Source organism: Oncorhynchus clarkii, chromosome 6, assembly GCF_045791955.1.
Source record: "Oncorhynchus clarkii lewisi isolate Uvic-CL-2024 chromosome 6, UVic_Ocla_1.0, whole genome shotgun sequence".
NCBI lineage: Eukaryota > Metazoa > Chordata > Actinopteri > Salmoniformes > Salmonidae > Oncorhynchus > Oncorhynchus clarkii.
Window position 1 is genome coordinate 35,286,250 of NC_092152.1, and position 18,835 is coordinate 35,305,084.

General features: G+C 48.3%; 1 protein-coding gene across 1 annotated transcript in view; it reads left to right on the forward strand.

Moving 5' to 3' along the window:
• LOC139411055 (autism susceptibility gene 2 protein-like) overlaps positions 1-18,835 on the forward strand; it is a 394,290-nt gene that overhangs the window by 230,915 nt on the left and 144,540 nt on the right. The gene's annotated exons all lie outside the window — the stretch shown is intronic.

Below are 18,835 nucleotides of genomic sequence, written 5' to 3' on the forward strand. Positions count from 1 at the left end.
ATGTTTGGCGTAAAAGCAACACAGCTCATCAACCTGAACACACCATGCCCACTGTCAAACATGGTGGTGACAGCATCATGGTTTTGGCCTGCTTTTCTTCAGCAGGGACAGGGAAGATGGTTAAAATTGATGGGAAGATGGATGGAGCCAAATACAGGACCATTCTGGAAGAAAACCTGATGGAGTCTGCAAAAGACCTGAGACTGGGACGGAGATTTGTCTTCCAACAAGACAATGATCCAAAACATAAAGCAAAATCTACAATGGAATGGTTCAAAAATAAACATATCCAGGTGTTAGGGCCAAGTCAAAGTCCAGAACTGAATCTAATCGAGAATCTGTGGAAAGAACTGAAAACTGCTGTTCACAAATGCTCTCCATCCAACCTCACTGAGCTTGAGCTGTTTTGCAAGGAGGAATGGTAAAAAATGTCAGTCTCTCAATGTGCAAAACTGATAGAGACATACCCCAAGCGACTTACAGCTGTAATCGCAGCAAAAGGTGGCGCTACAAAGTATTAACTTACGGGGGCTGAATAATTTTGCACGCCCAATTTTTCAGTTTTTGATTTGTTAAAAAAGTTTGAAATATCCAATAAATGTCGTTCCACTTCATGATTGTGTCCCACTTGTTGTTGATTCTTCACAAAAAAATACAGTTTAATATCTTTATGTTTGAAGCCTGAAATGTGGCAAAAGGTCGCAAAGTTCAAGGGGGCCGAATACTTTCGCAAGGCACTGTACGTGGACAACTACAAATACCTAGGTGTCTGGTTAGACTGTAAACTCTCCTTCCAGACTCACATTAAGCATCTCCAATCCAAAATGAAATCTAAAATCTTTCACTCATGCTGCCAAACATACCCTCGTAAAACTGACCACCCTACTGATCCTCGACTTCGGCGATGTCGTCTATAAAATAGCCTCCAATAGCCGCCAAACCTACTGGCTACAGGTTATTTACAAGTCTCTGCTAGGTAAAGCCCCGCCTTATCTCAGCTCACTGGTCACCATAGCAGCACCCACTCGTAGCACACGCTCCAGCAGGTATATCTCACTGGTCAACCCCAAAGCCAATTCCTCCTTTGGTCGCCTTTCCTTCCAGTTCTCTGCTGCCAATGACTGGAACGAACTGCAAAAATCTCTGAAGCTGGAGCTGCAACTGTCAGAGCAGCTCACAGATCACTGCACCTGTACATAGCCCATCTGTAAACAGCCCATCTATCTACCCCATCCCCATACTGTATTTATTTATTTATCTTGCTCCTTTGCACCCTAGTACCTCTACTTGCACATTCATCTTCTACACATCTACCATTCCAGTGTTTAATTGCTATATTGTAATTACTTCACCACCATGGCTTATTTATTGCCTTAACTCCCTTATCTTACCTAATTTGCACTCACTGTATATAGACTTATTTTGTCATATTTTTTTATACTGTATTATTGACTCTATGTTTTGTTTATTCCATGTGTAACTCTTTGTTGTTGTATGTGTCGAATTGCTATGCTTTATCTTGGCCAGGTCGCAGTTGCAAATGAGAACTAGTTCTCAACTAGCCTACCTGGTTAAATAAAGGTGAAATAAAATAAAAAATTCAAAAATTACCTAAACACAAGGCCAAATATACACTGGAGTTGCTTACCAAGATGACATTGAATGTTCCTGAGTGGCCTAGTTACAGTTTTGACTTAAATATGTCAAGACTTGAAAATGGCTGTCTAGCAATGACCAGCAAAGAACTTGACAGAGATTGAAGAGTAAAAAATCTATATATGCAAATATGATACAATTCAGGTGTGCAAAGCGCTTGGAGACTTACCCAGAAAGACTCAACTGTAATCGCTGCCAAAAGTGATTCTAACATGTCAGGGGGTTGAATACTTATCTAATCAAGATATATTAGTGTTTTATTTTCATGAATTGTATACGCATTTTCAAATGTTTCCTCCACTTTGACATTACATGGTATTTTGTGTAGATAGTTGACGACAAATGACAATTAAATACATTTTAATCTCATTTTGTAACACAACAAAATGTGACCGACCGGCTCGATTCAATCCTATGTAGCAACATTTGAAATGATTTTCTACATTGGATAAAAGTAGAGACTCAGAGATAGAATATTGTATATCATACACTGCAGTTGAGGAACAATGGGAAAGTAACTATGCTTTGAAAGTTGATCAACCACTTTTGACAAAATGACACTTGAATGTTTTGGTACACCTACTGGAGAGCTCTTCTTTTGTCTACACCCATTCAGCATCGTTCACACAGCATCATTCACAAGCCTTAGCCTCACCCATCTCTTTTAAGGAGTCACATGAGGCCATGTGCTAAACAGCGGGAGTAAGGTAGTGTAGTAAACAACCAAAGATTTCAAGACTAAAATTGGGGAAAGTAGTAGCTATACACTATCTAGTCCTTGGCCTATATCCTAATCTGATTTTGGTGCAGGTCATGTTGTTCTTCACACTGCTGTTTCTGGTAAACACACACTATGTCAAATAAAATCTAAGTTTATTTGTCACATGCCACATGCACTGGATACAGGAGGTTTAAATGGTACAGTGACATAGTTACTTGCATATTTGCATAGTAGCAATATCAAAAATAGAAAGTATCCAGAAAGATATTGTATAAATATTTTATAATAATTAGATGATTCTTACCCAGACACAATTGTCTAAATTGATGGGTCATGTGAAATAAATGCAAAACTTTTGCACGACAGTAAAAAGGATGATCTACACATACTAAGCTCAGGTTATAGCCAGAAGCACGCTACATGGCAGACCAATCCAAATTCGTCTCTCGGCATGTCCAGCCCATTTATTATCTCAGCCAATCATGGCTAGTGGGAAGGTTCCTGTTTTTTTCCGTGGCTAAACCAACTAGGCTCATATTTTAACAATTGTATTCATATTTGCAGATGGCATACACGTTTGTTATTAAGGCACATGAAAGGTCACATGCTCCAGAATGCATTTCTGCCATAAAACTGCCTCTCCTGTGAAGTAGTGACGTGCGCCTAGTTTCCTGAAATGATTCAAGTCAAGGGGTGTGAATACTTTCTGAAGGCAATTTATGGCCAAGTATTGAGTGGTATTGAGTGTCAGCTTTGTTTTAATTACATCTCAGGGCTTTGAGTTCATGCTCCACCTTCTCTCTCACTCGCTCTCTCTTTCTCTCTGCCTCTACCTGCCTGCCAGTCTGTCTGTCTGTCCCATTGTGACTGGTTCGTGTACATAGCCCCCCTTCGCTCCGCTTGGCTCTTTAATGAAGGACTTTCATCAGCCATATTTGAACTGTAGACAAGATTAACTTAATAAAGACTTAATGCACACCTCACTCCTCTGCTCCCCTATGCACCTCACTCCTCTGCTCCCCTATGCACCTCACTCCTCTGCTCCCCTATGCACCTCACTCCTCTGCTCCCCTATGCACCTGACTCCTCTGCTCCCCTATGCACCTCACTCCTCTGCTCCCCTATGCATCTCACTCCTCTGCTCCCCTATGTACCTCACTCCTCTGCTCCCCTATGCACACCTCACTCCTCTGCTCCCCTATGCATCTCACTCCTCTGCTCCACTATGTACCTCACTCCTCTGCTCCCCTATGTACCTCACTCCTCTGCTCCCCTATGCACACCTCACTCCTCTGCTCCCCTATGCATCTCACTCCTCTGCTCCGCTATGTACCTCACTCCTCTGCTCCCCTATGTACCTCACTCCTCTGCTCCCCTATGCACCCAGTCACAGCTCTGCCTGTGTTTGCCTTAACCAGGCCACAGAATCGACAGGGAGCTCCACTGTGCTCTCTCGCTCTCGCTCGCTCGCTCTCTCTCTCTCTCTCTCTGTCTCGCCCCCCCCCTCTCTCTCTCTCTCTCTCTCTCTCGCCCCCCCCCCCCCCATCTCTCTCTCTCTCTCTCGCCCCCCCCCCCTCTCTCTCTCTCTCTGTCTCACTCTCGCCCCCCCCCCTCTCTCTCTCTCTGTCTCACTCTCTTTCACTCTGTCTCTCAGGCCTCCAGGGCCGCCTCCTCCTTCGCCCTCATTTTCTGGTTAAGTTAGCAGAAGGGGGAAGAGAGAGAGAGAGAGAGAGAGAGAGAGAGAGAGAGAGAGAGAGAGAGAGAGAGAGAGAGAGAGAGAGAGAGAGAGAGAGAGAGAGAGAGAGAGAGAGAGAGAGAGAGAGAGAGAGAGAGAGAGAGAGAGAGAGAGAGAGAGAGAGAGAGAGAGAGAGAGAGAGAGAGAGAGAGAGAGAGAGAGAGAGAGAGAGAGAGATGGCTCTTCCAGTCTCTCAGGGGGTGTAGACAGCCACTGGGCACCTCAGGGATGTGGAGGCCCCACCACGCCGCGCCGTACAGCGCTGTGCTGGCTTATATCTTTATCTTCACCACAGGGCCCCTGCTGCAAGCTTAAGGTTCAGGGAGGCCCTGTGGGTTTCAGGGTCAGGGTGACATGCTGGGTTTCAGAGAGAGAGAGGGAAAGAGAGAGAGCATACTGGGTCCCCCAGAGCAGAGAATGCCTGCTACTGTCTCATTTTAACTCTTTGTGTCTACTTTAGTACTAGCGCATACAGAGACAGGGATAAAGCTCTCATACTAGGCACAGTATGTGGTGTGCTGCACTGGGATCTAATGCTAGCTAACTGCTAACCTTTTCACTCCTGTCTCAGTGGTGGTTTGCCTACTAAAACAACATAGAGATAGGATGTGTCATCACTGCACATGAGTAGCATTTCAGAAGGCACTTTATGTCCAAGTATTGAGTGGTATTGAGTGTGTGTCTGAAGTGTTAGAGAGAGAGAGTAATGATGTGTCTGAAGAGTTACAGAGAGAGAGAGATAGGATGATGTGTCTGAAGAGTTACAGAGAGAGAGAGATAGGATGATGTGTCTGAAGCGTTACAGAGAGAGATAGATAGGATGATGTGTCTGAAGGGTTACAGAGAGAGAGAGATAGGATGATGTGTCTGAAGGGTTACAGAGAGAGAGAGAGATAGGATGATGTGTCTGAAGCATTACAAAGAGAGAGAGAGTGATGATGTGTCTGAAGCGTTACACAGAGAGAGAGAGAGATAGGACGATGAGTCTGAAGGGTTACAGGGAGAGAGAGAGGATGATGTGTCTGAAGCGTTACACAGAGAGAGAGAGAGCGATAGGATGATGTGTCTGAAGGGTTACACCGAGAGAGAGAGAGAGATAGGATGATGTGTCTGAAGCGTTACACAGAGAGAGAGAGAGCGATAGGATGATGTGTCTGAAGGGTTACACAGAGAGAGAGAGAGAGATAGGATGATGTGTCTGAAGCGTTACACAGAGAGAGAGAGCGATAGGATGATGTGTCTGAATGGTTACAGAGAGAGTGAGAGAGATAGGATGATGAGTCTGAAGAGTTACAGAGAGAGAGAGATAGGATGATATGTCTGAAGAGTTACAGAGAGAGAGATATAGGATGATGAGTCTGAAGGGTTACAGAGAGAGAGAGAGAGATAGTATGATGTGTCTGAAGGGTTACAGAGAGAGAGAGAGATAGGATGATGAGTCTGAAGGGTTACAGAGAGAGAGAGATAGGATGATGTGTCTGAAGCGTTACAGAGAGAGAGATAGGATGATGTGTCTGAAGCGTTACAGAGAGAGAGAGAGAGATAGGATGATGTGTCTGAAGGGTTACAGAGAGAGAGAGAGATAGAATGATGTGTCTGAAGCATTACAGAGAGAGAGAGAGAGAGAGATAGGATGATGTCTGAAGGGTTACAGAGAGAGAGAGAGAGAGAGAGAGGATGATGTGTCTGAAGTGTTACAGAGAGAGAGAGAGAGATAGGATGATGTGTCTGAAGCGTTACAGAGAGAGAGAGAGATAGGATGATGTGTCTGAAGCGTTACAGAGAGAGAGAGAGATAGGATGATGTGTCTGAAGCGTTACAGAGAGAGAGAGATAGGATGATGTGTCTGAAGCGTTACAGAGAGAGAGAGAGAGAGAGAGGATGATGTGTCTGAAGCGTTACAGAGAGAGAGAGAGAGATAGGATGATGTGTCTGAAGCGTTACAGAGAGAGAGAGAGAGAGATAGGATGATGTGTCTGAAGCGTTACAGAGAGAGAGAGAGATAGGATGACTTTAATGTACGCTCTGACCTGACCCCACCTTTATGAACCCTTTCAATTATGGACCATTACAACATCACTCACTGTAATATTGATGTGCGGGCGGGCCCACAGACGTCTTGGGTTGCCCCGCTGTAAGTTGAGACAAACACTTAAGAAGTTGTTATGGTGGATTCCTATTCCTCAATGCCACTGCTTTAGTTTAGTACTCAATAATTCAGAACCTAGCTAGCGTTAATTAGTTCCCCATAGGCTGATCCCTACGGAGACTCCCACTGTGCCTTCACTGTCATGTAGTTATATATCATGTCGCCTTTCAAATCAATTACATTTTGATCTGATAGACATGTAATTCGGCCTGATTCAGTTTTCTGCACAGCGACAGCCAAACTGTTTGTGTGGAAACAGAAACGAAGCCAGTCAAAACAGGAAGCTCCGTCAAATTAAAACGGCATTTCATCCTGATTGAGGCTGCCTGCTCGCACGTACAAAAAAAACACACGAGATGTAATTATGATAATAATAACAGTAACAATCTGTGTTTTCTCAGGTTTGTTAGTTTTATTTCCCACATGAAATCCGCCTAACGACTAAAATAATGTTTGCTTTCATTGAGACATAACAGCGGATCTGATTGTTTTCATCGTGTGTAATTTACCTGATTTAATCCGAACCGTCGTGTTTCTCTTTTTTTCTGACTACGTGTCTAGCGACAGGATAAATGAAACCACGCACAGCAGAGTTGCTGTGTTCCACTCAGCTTACGAGTAGATTCAGAGGTTAGAAGACAGCCAAGGCCTTGGCCCTATTCCTTTGTTCTATCACTGTTAAGTAACTATCTCCCCCCCACCTCCCGCCTGCACTATCCAGCATCCAGCCCGTCTTTTAGTCCAGTTGACCAATGGCTGTTGCTTCTGTACTGCCGAGAAGAAGCAGGAGTTACCAGGAGCTGTACAGACAGGGTGTGTGTTGATGAGAAGAGCGAGGCGGTGGTTAGGCACATCGGTTGTAAAATAGTAATGAAATGTGGCTGTTGTCAGACCCTTTAAGGATAACAGTCGTAGCAAAAGCAGGCCGGCTTATCCCTAAGCAGGCAGGAGATTGTGCGTGTCAAAGGCGGACTTCTCGCCCAAAATAAATCACTTAGAAGGACCACCAATTCCTCTGCCACCACATCCACTTATTTCTGGTGCGGCCCTCTCCTTTAAATCCCCTCAGATAGTTGTCTCTTATTGCCCCCATATTCTTAACCCCCCCACACACACACACCTCTCTCTCTCTTGCTCAGTCTTTTGCTAGAGTCTTCCATTTTTGCTACAGTATGTGGAGCCAGGGCGCAGTACTACAGTACAACCTCTTCTTCCATTGCGGGCATGGCTGCTGGAAATTGGGTTTTTACTGCCTTCATTAAGATGTGCAGCAGTCAGATGCGATGGCAAGGTGTTTCCCTCCTGAAGTTTAGCTCCATGAACCTCGCCATTAGAACACATTATGGCCCCAGATTTCAGGGCACAGTGGAACACTGTATAATTTGATTAGTGTTATTAATCACGTGGAATAGCTTCCCTCCTCTCCATTACGCTCCCATACCCCCCTGTCTTCCCAATCCTCCCCCCTCTCCCTTCGCTCCCTCTCCATTACACTCCCATACCCCCGTCTTCCCCGTCCTCCCCCCTCTCCCTTCCCTCCTCTCCATTACGCTCCCATACCCCCCTGTCTTCCCCATCCTCCCGCCTCTCCCTTCGCTCCCTCTCCATTACACTCCCATACCCCCGTCTTCCCCCCTCTCCCTTCCCTCCTCTCCATTATGCTCCCATACCCCCCTGTCTTCCCCATCCTCCCCCTCTCCCTTCCCTCCTCTCCATTACACTCCCATACCCCCCTGTCTTCCCCATCCTCCCCCCTCTCCCTTCCCTCCTCTCCATTACGCTCCCATACCCCCCTGTCTTCCCCATCCTCCCTCCTCTCCCTTCCCTCCTCTCCATTACGCTCCCATACCCCCCTGTCTTCCCCATCCTCCCCCCTCTCCCTTCACTCCCTCTCCATTACACTCCCATACCCTCCTGTCTTCCCCATCCTCCCTTCCTCCTTCCCTTGCATCTCCTCCCACTCTTCTCTCCTCCCACTGTAACACGCAGCTTGTATGTATGCCTGCCTGCCTGCCTGCCTGCCTGCCTGGTTGTTAAAGGCCTAAGCACTCCTTCCCTTTAAAAACAATGATTTACAGCCTGTTTTTTCTTCCCCTGCCCAGCACATAAATCAATTGAGATGAAAGTTCCATAATTGTGCTTGCGGGGAGGGATTTGAGGTAAAATTGCTCTATGAATTTTTTAAAGGGAATTTTTACTAGCTGTTCAATGGAGTTGGAAGGCGAGGAAAGGAAGGCGAGGCCAGTAGGATTTATGGGCCTGGAGTCTTCATTACTGAAGACATTTTCCTGCAAATGATAGTGCAGACCCCAGAGTTGGGAGAGCGGCCCCACCAGAGAGCTGCCTGGGAGTTTTAACCTGGTTAATCTCTTGTGGAGAGACCATCTCACAGCACTAATATCATGTGTTAGGGATGGAGGGATGAGGAGGAGGATGGAGGATGGAGGGTAGGCATTTGTTCTCTAGAACAGGGGCTGAAATCATAACTGTGGCTGGGGGTTGTTTTAGTTCTTTCTACATGGTAAATGATTGCGGGGGTTTAAAATATGCCTCACGCAAGAGTTAATTTAATTTTAAGACTCCTTTGTTTTCCTTAACACGATAGGCAATAGGGGATGTTGTTTTCTTTTTAAAGAAATTACATTTTTAAATATTACGTGAAAAATGTAAATTGTTCATCATAGCGTAATCCATTTTTTGTACTAGTTGAGGCTTGAGGTGGCATAGTGGAATGCAGGTAGGGAATAACAGATAGCACATTACAAAATAAAGACAAGAGGAGGAGAGGAAAGACTCATCACCTCTAATAAAGAGCCAAATTCTCTCTCTCTGTCTCTGTCTCTGTTTCTGTCTCTCTCCCTCTCTCTCTGTCTCTCTCTGTTTCTGTCTCTCTGTCTCTGTCTCTGTTTCTGTCTCTCTCCCTCTCTGTCTCTCTCTGTCTCTCTCTGTTTCTGTCTCTCTCCCTCTCTCTCTGTCTCTCTCTGTTTCTGTCTCTCTGTCTCTGTTTCTGTCTCTCTCCCTCTCTGTCTCTCTCTGTCTCTCTCTGTTTCTGTCTCTCTCCCTCTCTCTCTGTCTCTCTCTGTTTCTGTCTCTCTGTCTCTGTCTCTGTTTCTGTCTCTCTCCCTCTCTGTCTCTCTCTGTTTCTGTCTCTCTGTCTCTGTTTCTGTCTCTCTGTCTCTGTTTCTGTCTCTCTGTCTCTGTTTCTGTCTCTCTCTCTGTCTCTCTCTCCCTCTCTCTCTGTCTCTCTCTCTGTCTCTCTCTCCCTCTCTCTCTGTCTCTCTCTCTCTCTGTCTATGTTTCTGTCTCTCTCTGTCTCTGTTTCTGTCTCTCTCCCTATCTCTCTGTCTCTCTCTCCCTCTCTCTCTGTCTCTGTCTCTGTTTCTGTCTCTCTCTCCCTCTCTCTCTGTCTCTTTCTCTGTCTTCCTTTCTCTCTCCCTCTCTCTCTGTCTCTCTCTCCCTCTATCTCTGTCTCTGTTTCTGTCTCTGTTTCTGTCTCTCTCTCTTTCTGTCTCTCTCTCTCTCTCCCTCTCTCTGTCTCTCTCCCTCTCTCCCTGTCTCTGTTTCTGTCTCTCTCTCTTTGTCTCTCCCCCTCTCTGTCTCTCTCTCTCTCTCTGTTTCTGTCTCTCTCTCTTTCTGTCTCTCTCTCTCTCTCTGTCTCTCTGTCTCTCTGTCTCTGTTTCTGTCTCTCTCTATCTCTGTCTCTGTTTCTGTCTCTCTCTCTTTCTGTCTCTCTCTCTCTCCCTCTCTCTGTCTCTCTCCCTCTCTGTCTCTCTCCCTCTCTCTGTTTCTGTCTCTTTCTCTTTCTGTCTCTCTCTGTCTCTCTCTCTCTCTGTCTCTGTTTCTGTCTCTCTCTCTCTCTGTCTCTGTTTCTGTCTCGCTCCCTCTCGCTCTGTCTCTCTCTCTCTGTCTCTCTGTCTCTGTTTCTGTCTCTCTCTCTCTGTCTCTCTCTCAGTTTCTGTCTCTCTCTCTCTGTTTTTGTCTCTCTCTCTCTCTGTCTCTCTGTCTCTGTTTCTGTTTCTCTCTCTCTGTCTCTCTCTCTCAGTTTCTGTCTCTCTCTCTCTGTTTCTGTCTCTCTCTCTCTCTGTCTCTCTGTTTCTGTCTCTCTCCCTCTCGCTCTGTTTCTCTTTCTGTCTCTCTCCCTCTCGCTCTGTCTCTGTTTCTGTCTCTCTCCCTCTCGCTCTATCTCTCTGTCTCTGTCTCTGTTTCTGTCTCTCTCCCTCTCGCTCTGTCTCTCTCTGTCTCTGTTTCTGTCTCTCTCCTTCTCGCTCTGTCTCTCTCTCTCGCTCTCTGTCTCTGTCTCTGTTTCTGTCTCTCTCCCTCTCGCTCTGTCTCTCTGTCTCTGTTTCTATCTCTCTCCCTCTCGCTCTGTCTCTCTCTGTCTCTGTTTCTGTCTCTCTCCCTCTCGCTCTCCCTCTCTCTGTCTCTGTTTCTGTCTCTCTCTGTCTCTCTCTCTGTCTCTGTTTCCGTCTCTCTCTCTCTGTCTGTTTCTGTCTCTCTCCCTCTATCTCTCTGTCTCTGTCTCTGTTTCTGTCTCTCTCCCTCTCGCTCTGTCTCTCTCTGTCTCTGTTTCTGTCTCTCTCCTTCTCGCTCTGTGTCTCTCTCTCTCTCTCTCTGTCTCTGTCTCTGTTTCTGTCTCTCTCCCTCTCGCTCTGTCTCTCTCTGTCTCTGTTTCTGTCTCTCTCCCTCTCGCTCTGTCTCTCTCTGTCTCTGTTTCTGTCTCTCTCCCTCTCTCTCTGCCTCTCTCTGTCTCTGTTTCTGTCTCTCTCCCTCTCTCTCTCTCTCTCTGTCTCTGTTTCTGTCTCTCTCCCTCTCGCTCTGTCTCTCTCTGTCTCTGTCTCTGTTTCTGTCTCTCTCCCTCTCGCTCTGTCTCTCTCTGTCTCTGTTTCTGTCTCTCTCCCTCTCGCTCTGTCTCTCTCTGTCTCTGTTTCTGTCTCTCTCCCTCTCTCTCTGCCTCTCTCTGTCTCTGTTTCTGTCTGTCTCTCTCTGTCTCTCTCTCTCTGTCTCTGTTTCTGTCTCTCTCCCTCTCGCTCTGTCTCTCTCTGTCTCTGTTTCTGTCTCTCTCTGTCTCTCGCTCTCTTTCTTGTGTATCAGCCATGCGCCTTCCTGAGCGTCAATGGAAACAAGCCTCCAGTCTTAATCAAACCTGTCTTCCACCCTGCCGCCATCTTGTTTCTAGCGGCAGCCAATGTGGGATATAATGGTGCATTAAACATCACTGAGGACTCCTGCTATGTTTTTGTTATGGGTACACCCCCCGCACCCCCTGCCTGTGCTCATATGGACTCTGTTGTCATCCTCCTTCCCTCTTGGAGGTTGTCCTCTTTGATTTATAAAGGAGTGTCATTCCACCCCTCCTCCTCCTCTCATTCTCCAGTCCAAGATGACTGTCTCTCCTCCTCCTCTCATTCTCCAGTCCAAGATGGTGGTCTCTCCTCCTCCGCTCATTCTCCAGTCCAAGATGGCTGTCTCTCCTCCTCCTCTCATTCTCCAGTCCAAGATGGCGGTCTCTCCTCCTCCTCTCATTCTCCAGTCCAAGATGGCTGTCTCTCCTCCTCCTCTCATTCTCCAGTCCAAGATGGCTGTCTCTCCTCCTCCTCTCATTCTCCAGTCCAAGATGGCTGTCTCTCCTTCTCCTCTCATTCTCCAGTCCAAGATGTCTGTCTCTCCTTCTCCTCTCATTCTCCAGTCCAAGATGGCTGTCTCTCCTTTTCCTCTCATTCTCCAGTCCAAGATGGCTGTCTCTCCTCCTCCTCTCATTCCCCAGTCCAAGATGGCTGTCTCTCCTCCTCCTCTCATTCTCCAGTCCAAGATGGCTGTCTCTCCTCCTCCGCTCATTCTCCAGTCCAAGATGGCTGTCTCTCCTCCTCCTCTCATTCTCCAGTCCAAGATGGCAGTCTCTCCTCCTCCTCTCATTCTCCAGTCCAAGATGGCTGTCTCTCCTCCTCCTCTCATTCTCCAGTCCAAGATGGCTGTCTCTCCTCCTCCTCTCATTCTCCAGTCCAAGATGGCTGTCTCTCCTTCTCCTCTCATTCTCCAGTCCAAGATGTCTGTCTCTCCTTCTCCTCTCATTCTCCAGTCCTAGATGGCTGTCTCTCATTCTCCAGTCCAAGATGGCTGTCTCTCCTCCTCCTCTCATTCCCCAGTCCAAGATGGCTGTCTCTCCTCCTCCTCTCATTCTCCAGTCCAAGATGGCTGTCTCTCCTCCTCCTCTCATTCTCCAGTCCAAGATGGCTGTCTCTCCTTATCCTCTCATTCTCCAGTCCAAGATGGCTGTCTCTCCTTCTCCTCTCATTCTCCAGTCCAAGATGGCTGTCTCTCCTTCTCCTCTCATTCTCCAGTCCAAGAGGGCTGTCTCTCCTCCTCCTCTCATTCTCCAGTCCAAGATGGCTGTCTCTCCTTCTCCTCTCATTCTCTAGTCCAAGAAGGCTGTCTCTCCTTCTCCAGTCCAAGATGGCTGTCTCTCCTTCTCCTCTCATTCTCCAGTCCAAGATGGCTGTCTCTCATTCTCCAGTCCAAGATGGCTGTCTCTCCTTCTCCTCTCATTTTCCAGTCCAAGATGGCTGTCTCTCCTCCTCCTCTCATTCTCCAGTCCAAGATGTCTGTCTCTCCTCCTCCTCTCATTCTCCAGTCCAAGATGGCTGTCTCTCCTCCTCCTCTCATTCTCCAGTCCAAGATGGCTGTCTCTCCTTCTCCTCTCCTTCTCCAGTCCAAGATGGCTGTCTCTCCTTCTCCTCTCATTCTCCAGTCCAAGAGGGCTGACTCTCCTCCTCCTCTCATTCTCCAGTCCAAGATGGCTGTCTCTCCTTCTCCTCTCATTCTCTAGTCCAAGATGGCTGTCTCTCCTTCACCATTCCAAGATGGATGTCTCTCCTTCTCCTCTCATTCTCCAGTCCTAGGTGGCTGTCTCTCCTTCTCCTTCTCTGGTGCTGCATGCAGGCAGCCCTTCTTCTCAAGGTTAGTGTCAGCGTAAAAAAAGATGCCAGGTCTCATTCCGTATCCTGCCCGGCGTCCGCTCAATTCTACAGCCCGGTAGGCGGAGAAGCGGAAGGGTAAACCTAGTGGAGGAGGGAAAGACGGGGGGAAGAAATAAGTGATTGCACAGCCTGTCACTGCTTGAATCGGATCTCATTCCAGGGGCGCTAGCAACTGGACGAAATTAGTCATTTCTCACTAGGACAGACCTGAGACTCTCTTAGAGCCCGGGATGAGGCGGAGGGGAGAATGAAGGGCCGACCCACCCAGCAGCTGCATGGGCTAAGCACATCCATTTCATTACAGCAGTGCCCCAGCTCAGCAGACAGACAGAGGGGCTTAGCACTGGAATGGACCAGAGCAGAGCTCAACTAGGCTGTTCAGCCAGGCTCTCTCTATGGAGAACACAGCAGCATGAATGCTATGCTACAACAAGGCCAGCATGTTCTATTTCATTCTATGAGCTAGAGTCTGCAGAATACAGCAGGCTGAACTGTGAGCAGGAGTGTGGCACAGTATGGTGCTGATGTGAAGTCAGAGTTGTTGTCTATGTAGGGCTGTTATGAGATTGGGAGCTTTTTCATCACAATATCACGTACCAAAATGGAGCTGGGTCACGAATGTCATTTTAAAAGGTTTAGAAACAACAACAACAAAAAACAAAGGAATGTTAGTCTCTTACCTTTCCTCTGTTTCTGCAGGCCAACACAAATCTGTATGTGTTGACTGGTGTGTTTTGTGAGTCTCAAGTTTGGGGCCTGAGGCTTGACAATACCTTTCATGAGCCAGAACAAAAACAACACCATGACGAAGGTGGGTAGGGGAGGGGGGGGGGGGGCGTTTGTCCTGGGCCCTGTGCATAGACACAGCGTGACCAATTGAGGTTGGGGGGATGAATGAGGGTATTCACGGTGCCTAATGAAAGAGCTCCCGCTGGGCCTCGAATGCGGGTGGACCCATCTGCACCACACGGCCAAGCGCAAACCAAACCAGTGACCTCGAGAATTACCCAGGAAGCACTTTGTGACGGTCTCCCCAGCAACAGACCGGGTTCACATGGTAACCGGGCTCTTTTCTCAATCAATCTCTGGTTCTGGCTGGCCTCTTCAACAGAAAATAAAGCAACGTTTCGTCGGAAGGCTTGGTCTGAGGGACCCGTGTGAAATCAACTTAGAGAGGACACCCAAAAGGAACTGGCAAGGATTAGTTAATAGGAGGTAGAACCTCTGAGCTGAGATCTCGACCCAGTTTCAGAGAGATGTGGGATGTCGTGGCCCTCTGAAACTTGTTCACCTTCAAGACACAAATAGCTTCTTGTTTGTGGTTGTGTTTGTACCTTAAGGCTGTGTAATACACTATGTGTTCAAATGAAGTAGATGTACTGTAACAGAAAGTGAACCACCGTGAAGTGAAACAAACACCACCGTAGAGATGAGGGATTACAGAGTATTTATAGTTGCATCTGGGGTTTGGACATTCGATTTATAGACTTACTGTTTGTTACAGGCAAGGCTTCATTTGCCGAGTCGAATCCCAATCAGCTCTATGGGCCTGGGGAACATAGTGTGCCTCCTTACCGCGGTTCTAAGTCCCGGCTCCTGTGGGACGCGAGACTGTGTTAGCATGCTAAACTAAAGCCTAGCCTGGGAGATATACAGTAATAGATCAGAGAAGTTAGTCAGTGGATCTCTATCCCCTGTTGGGACTTTTGACAGCTACGCGATGACAATCCACCCCTGCGCTGCGTCTCTCCTCCTAACATCACACGGTAATGAGATTGCGCTGCTGGAGATATCACTACAAAGCATGAGTCTGACTGCACCTTCAGACGGGCCGCCTTTGCTTGCCTCCATTGTCTGGCTTCACTGCCTGCCTGAAACCAAAAAGAGGTGCTGAAACAAAACAATCAGAATCAGGAATCAGAAGAATCCGAATGAGGAAGCTCCCCGTCGTCTCCCCCAATTCTCCGCAGATGCCTCCGCCGTACGCGCCTGCTCCTCACCTCGGAACGCTTTCATCCTGAGAGTGATTAGCCAATCCGTAACGTTTTAAAGCCCCTTTGAGGGTGTTCTTCCTCAAAACCAGAGAGTTACGTTGCGTTAAAGGGGGGGGGGGGGGCTCTTGTTTCGGGAGGAGCGTTCCTCACCGGGCTGCCAGTGATCTCTCCTCTAATTGTGGCGTTCTCTCGTTGTCTCGTTGTCTGATGAAGCTTGCTGTGCGTGTTGGCGTGGGAGCACTTTGAGCCCAGCCGCCGCTCTCTGCTGCTCTCTTGTTCTCCTCCCCGTCAGATCAACACACCAAAGTCACTCCGGTTTAGAAACCACCCCGTTCCGCTGTGTCTGTCTGTGTGAGGATGGCTTTGTACTGTACACACTTAAGGCACAAATGATCCCTCTGATAAGGCCTAATGCTGACCCGATGTGACCACTACAGGAGGTGGAAGAGATGAATAGAGGACTCATCCAACCCCCATAGTCACGATTATACATTTACATCATCACATGTTCCCTTCCTGGTACACTTGAAGTGTTTTCCACTTTTTGCAGTTTTTCTATTTCAGAAGCTTTTCTTTCCTTTGCTGTAGGAGAATCTGACACGTTGACAATTGTGCAACTTTTGTAGCTAGTGCATGAAAGCAGGAGGGAGCAAAAGCCCCATGTTTCAGGGCCTTTGAATGTGGTTCTATAGCACCACGCAGCTTTGACAGGTGAGCTCAAAAGCCCAACTTCTCTGATAGGGGATAAGACAGGTTGTGAGGAATCGGGGGAAGGAGGGCGGGCGAAAGCTTCACGTACGCATGCACGCACACACACACGCACGCACACACACACACACGCACGCACACAAGCAAAGGAGGTAGGGAGAGAGAGTGGGACGAAATGAAGAGAATCGAAGGTAAAAGAGAGGAGGGAAGGAGTGAAAACGCAGCTGATAAAAATCTGTATTATAACAACATTAATTGATGCTGCTGAGTGCCATATGTGGAGCCATATGGAGCAGGCATCCCAGAGGGCTGCTGTAATAGACAGCCTGCGGTGGTGCACACAACTTGGCACGTTTACAAACAAGGGACCTCTCATTAATGTCAGGGAGACAGAGGGGGAGAGAGAGGGGAGACAGAGGAGGAGAGAGAGGGGAGACAGAGGGGGAGAGAGAGGGGAGACAGAGGAGGAGAGAGAGGGAAGACAAAGGGAGAGAGAGAGACAGACGGGGAGAGAGAGGGGAGACAGGAGGAGAGAGAGGGAAGACAAAGGGAGAGAGAGAGACAGACAGGGAGAGAGAAAGGAGACAGAGGAGGAGAGAGAGGGAAGACAGAGGAGGAGAGAGAGGGAAGACAAAGGGAGAGAGAGAGACAGATGGGGAGAGAGAGGGGAGACAGAGGAGGAGAGAGAGGAGGAGAGAGAGGGAAGACAGAGGAGGAGAGAGAGAGACAGACGGGGAGAGAGAGGGGAGACAGAGGAGAAGAGAGAGGGGAGACAGAGGAGGAGAGAGAGGGGAGACAGAGGAGGAGAGAGAGGGGAGACAGAGGAGGAGAGAGAGGGGATACAGAGGAGGAGAGAGAGGGGAGACAGAGGAGGAGAGAGACAGACGGGGAGAGAGACAGACGGGGAGAGAGACAGACGGGGAGAGAGACAGACGGGGAGAGAGACAGACGGGGAGAGAGACAGACGGGGAGAGAGACAGGCGGGGAGAGAGACAGGCGGGGAGAGAGACAGGCGGGGAGAGAGACAGGCGGGGAGAGAGACAGGCGGGGAGAGAGACAGACGGGGAGAGAGAGAGATGGGGAGAGAGAGGGGGGGGGGGGGGGGGAATAACTGTTTGTATTAGAAAGTATGTTAGTTGTTTTGTTTTTGTTTTTTTGCTCAGATTATTTTAGTGCTCCGTACTGTAAATGGCCACATTTTAATTACGGTAATAAATGACCTCGCCCTGCAGTGTTGATGAGCGGCGGGACCCCACCCCTCCGGCCGACACACTCCCCTCCACCCAACTGTCCACCACCTCCGTAGATGCCATCCTCAGCCCACTGCACCACACACACACACACACACACACACACACACACACACACAGTGATGCATGGTGCCCTGACGAAGTGTGCTTAATCAGCTCCATTTAATCTCTCCTCCCCCTAATAACGGAGAGAGCAGAGGTCTGCTCCATCCGCGCTATAGAACCCTACTGTCTGCAGTACCCTACCCTGCCCTGTCATATCCACAGCTGCATTGTCTCAGAGCTGTCTCTACGTCTGGCAAAGGAGAGGAGCTCCTGACTGTGAGGGGCACTGAGTCTGCACTCTGCAGGGACGGCCGGGCTCCATGAAGGTTGGGCTGAGCCCAGCTTCCCTGCTTCAGTATTAGCAGTGGCAGACAGCGTCATGTCTCTGGGGGGGGGGGGGGGGGGCTGGATGAATGGGGGAAGTGACAGTGGGATGTACATGGAACTGAGTTGTCAGCCATTCTGTTGGGTCTCATAGACTGTGAGTCTAAACAAGAAGAGAGCACAGCTGTTTCCTTACTGGCTGGCTCTGAGGGGGAGAGAGGGAGGGGATAGAGCGAAAAACAGAGAGAGTGGGAGGGAGAGGAGCGAGAGAGAAAGGGAGCTCTCAACTGTGATGCGTGCTGATGTAGCTGCAGCTCTGGGTCAAACGCTGCCAGTGTTTTGTGTTCGTCTTTGTTTCGTCTTCCCTGTGCTCCACTAAATTATTCACAGCCTGAGGATGTTCACTGTGAATACTGTACCCCCTCCTCCTCTCCCCTCCTCCTTTCTCCCTCTCTCTCATGCCTCTCTCTCTCTCTCTGGGCAATTTCATGGTAACAGATTTAAGCTGATATGTATGGCAACCACAAACCATTGATTTCAAAGTTTAACAAACCATTCAACTCTATGCACAATGACCACTTTGAGCAATTTACACAGTAAAATATAAATGAGGAATTACTGGAAAAACTGCAGTTTAGTTTGGTAACAGAATTACACAGTTCTTCCTGTAAAATGATTTCTGTTTGATATATATTTTAAAATAAAATTCTGTTACCATGGAATTGCCCTTCTTTCTGTTCTCGCTCCTTCTCCCTCTCTTCCCTGCTCCATCTCTCTTCCCTGCTCCATCTCTCTTCCCTTCTCCCTCTCTTCCCTTCTCCCTCTCTTCCCTTCTCCATCCCTTTCTTCCCTGCTCCATTTCTCTTCCCTAATCCCTCTCTCTTCCCTTCTCCATCTCTCTTCCCTTCTCCCTCTCTTCCCTGCTCCATCTCTCTTCCCTTCTCCCTCTCTTCCCTTCTCCATCTCTCTTCCCTTCTCCGTCTCTTCCCTTCTCCATCCCTCTCTTCCCTTCTCCATCTCTCTTCCCTTCTCCATCTCTTCCCTTCTCCCTCTCTTCCCTGCTCCATCTCTCTTTCCTTCTCCCTCTCTCTTCCCTTCTCCATCTCTCTTCCCTTCTCCCTCTCTTCCCTTCTCCATCCCTCTCTTCCCTTCTCCATCTCTCTTCCCTTCTCCATCCCTCTCTTCCCTTCTCCATCTCTCTTCCCTTCTCCATCTCTCTTCCCTTCTCCATCTCTCTTCCCTGCTCCATCCCTCTCTTCTCTTCTCCATCTCTCTTCCC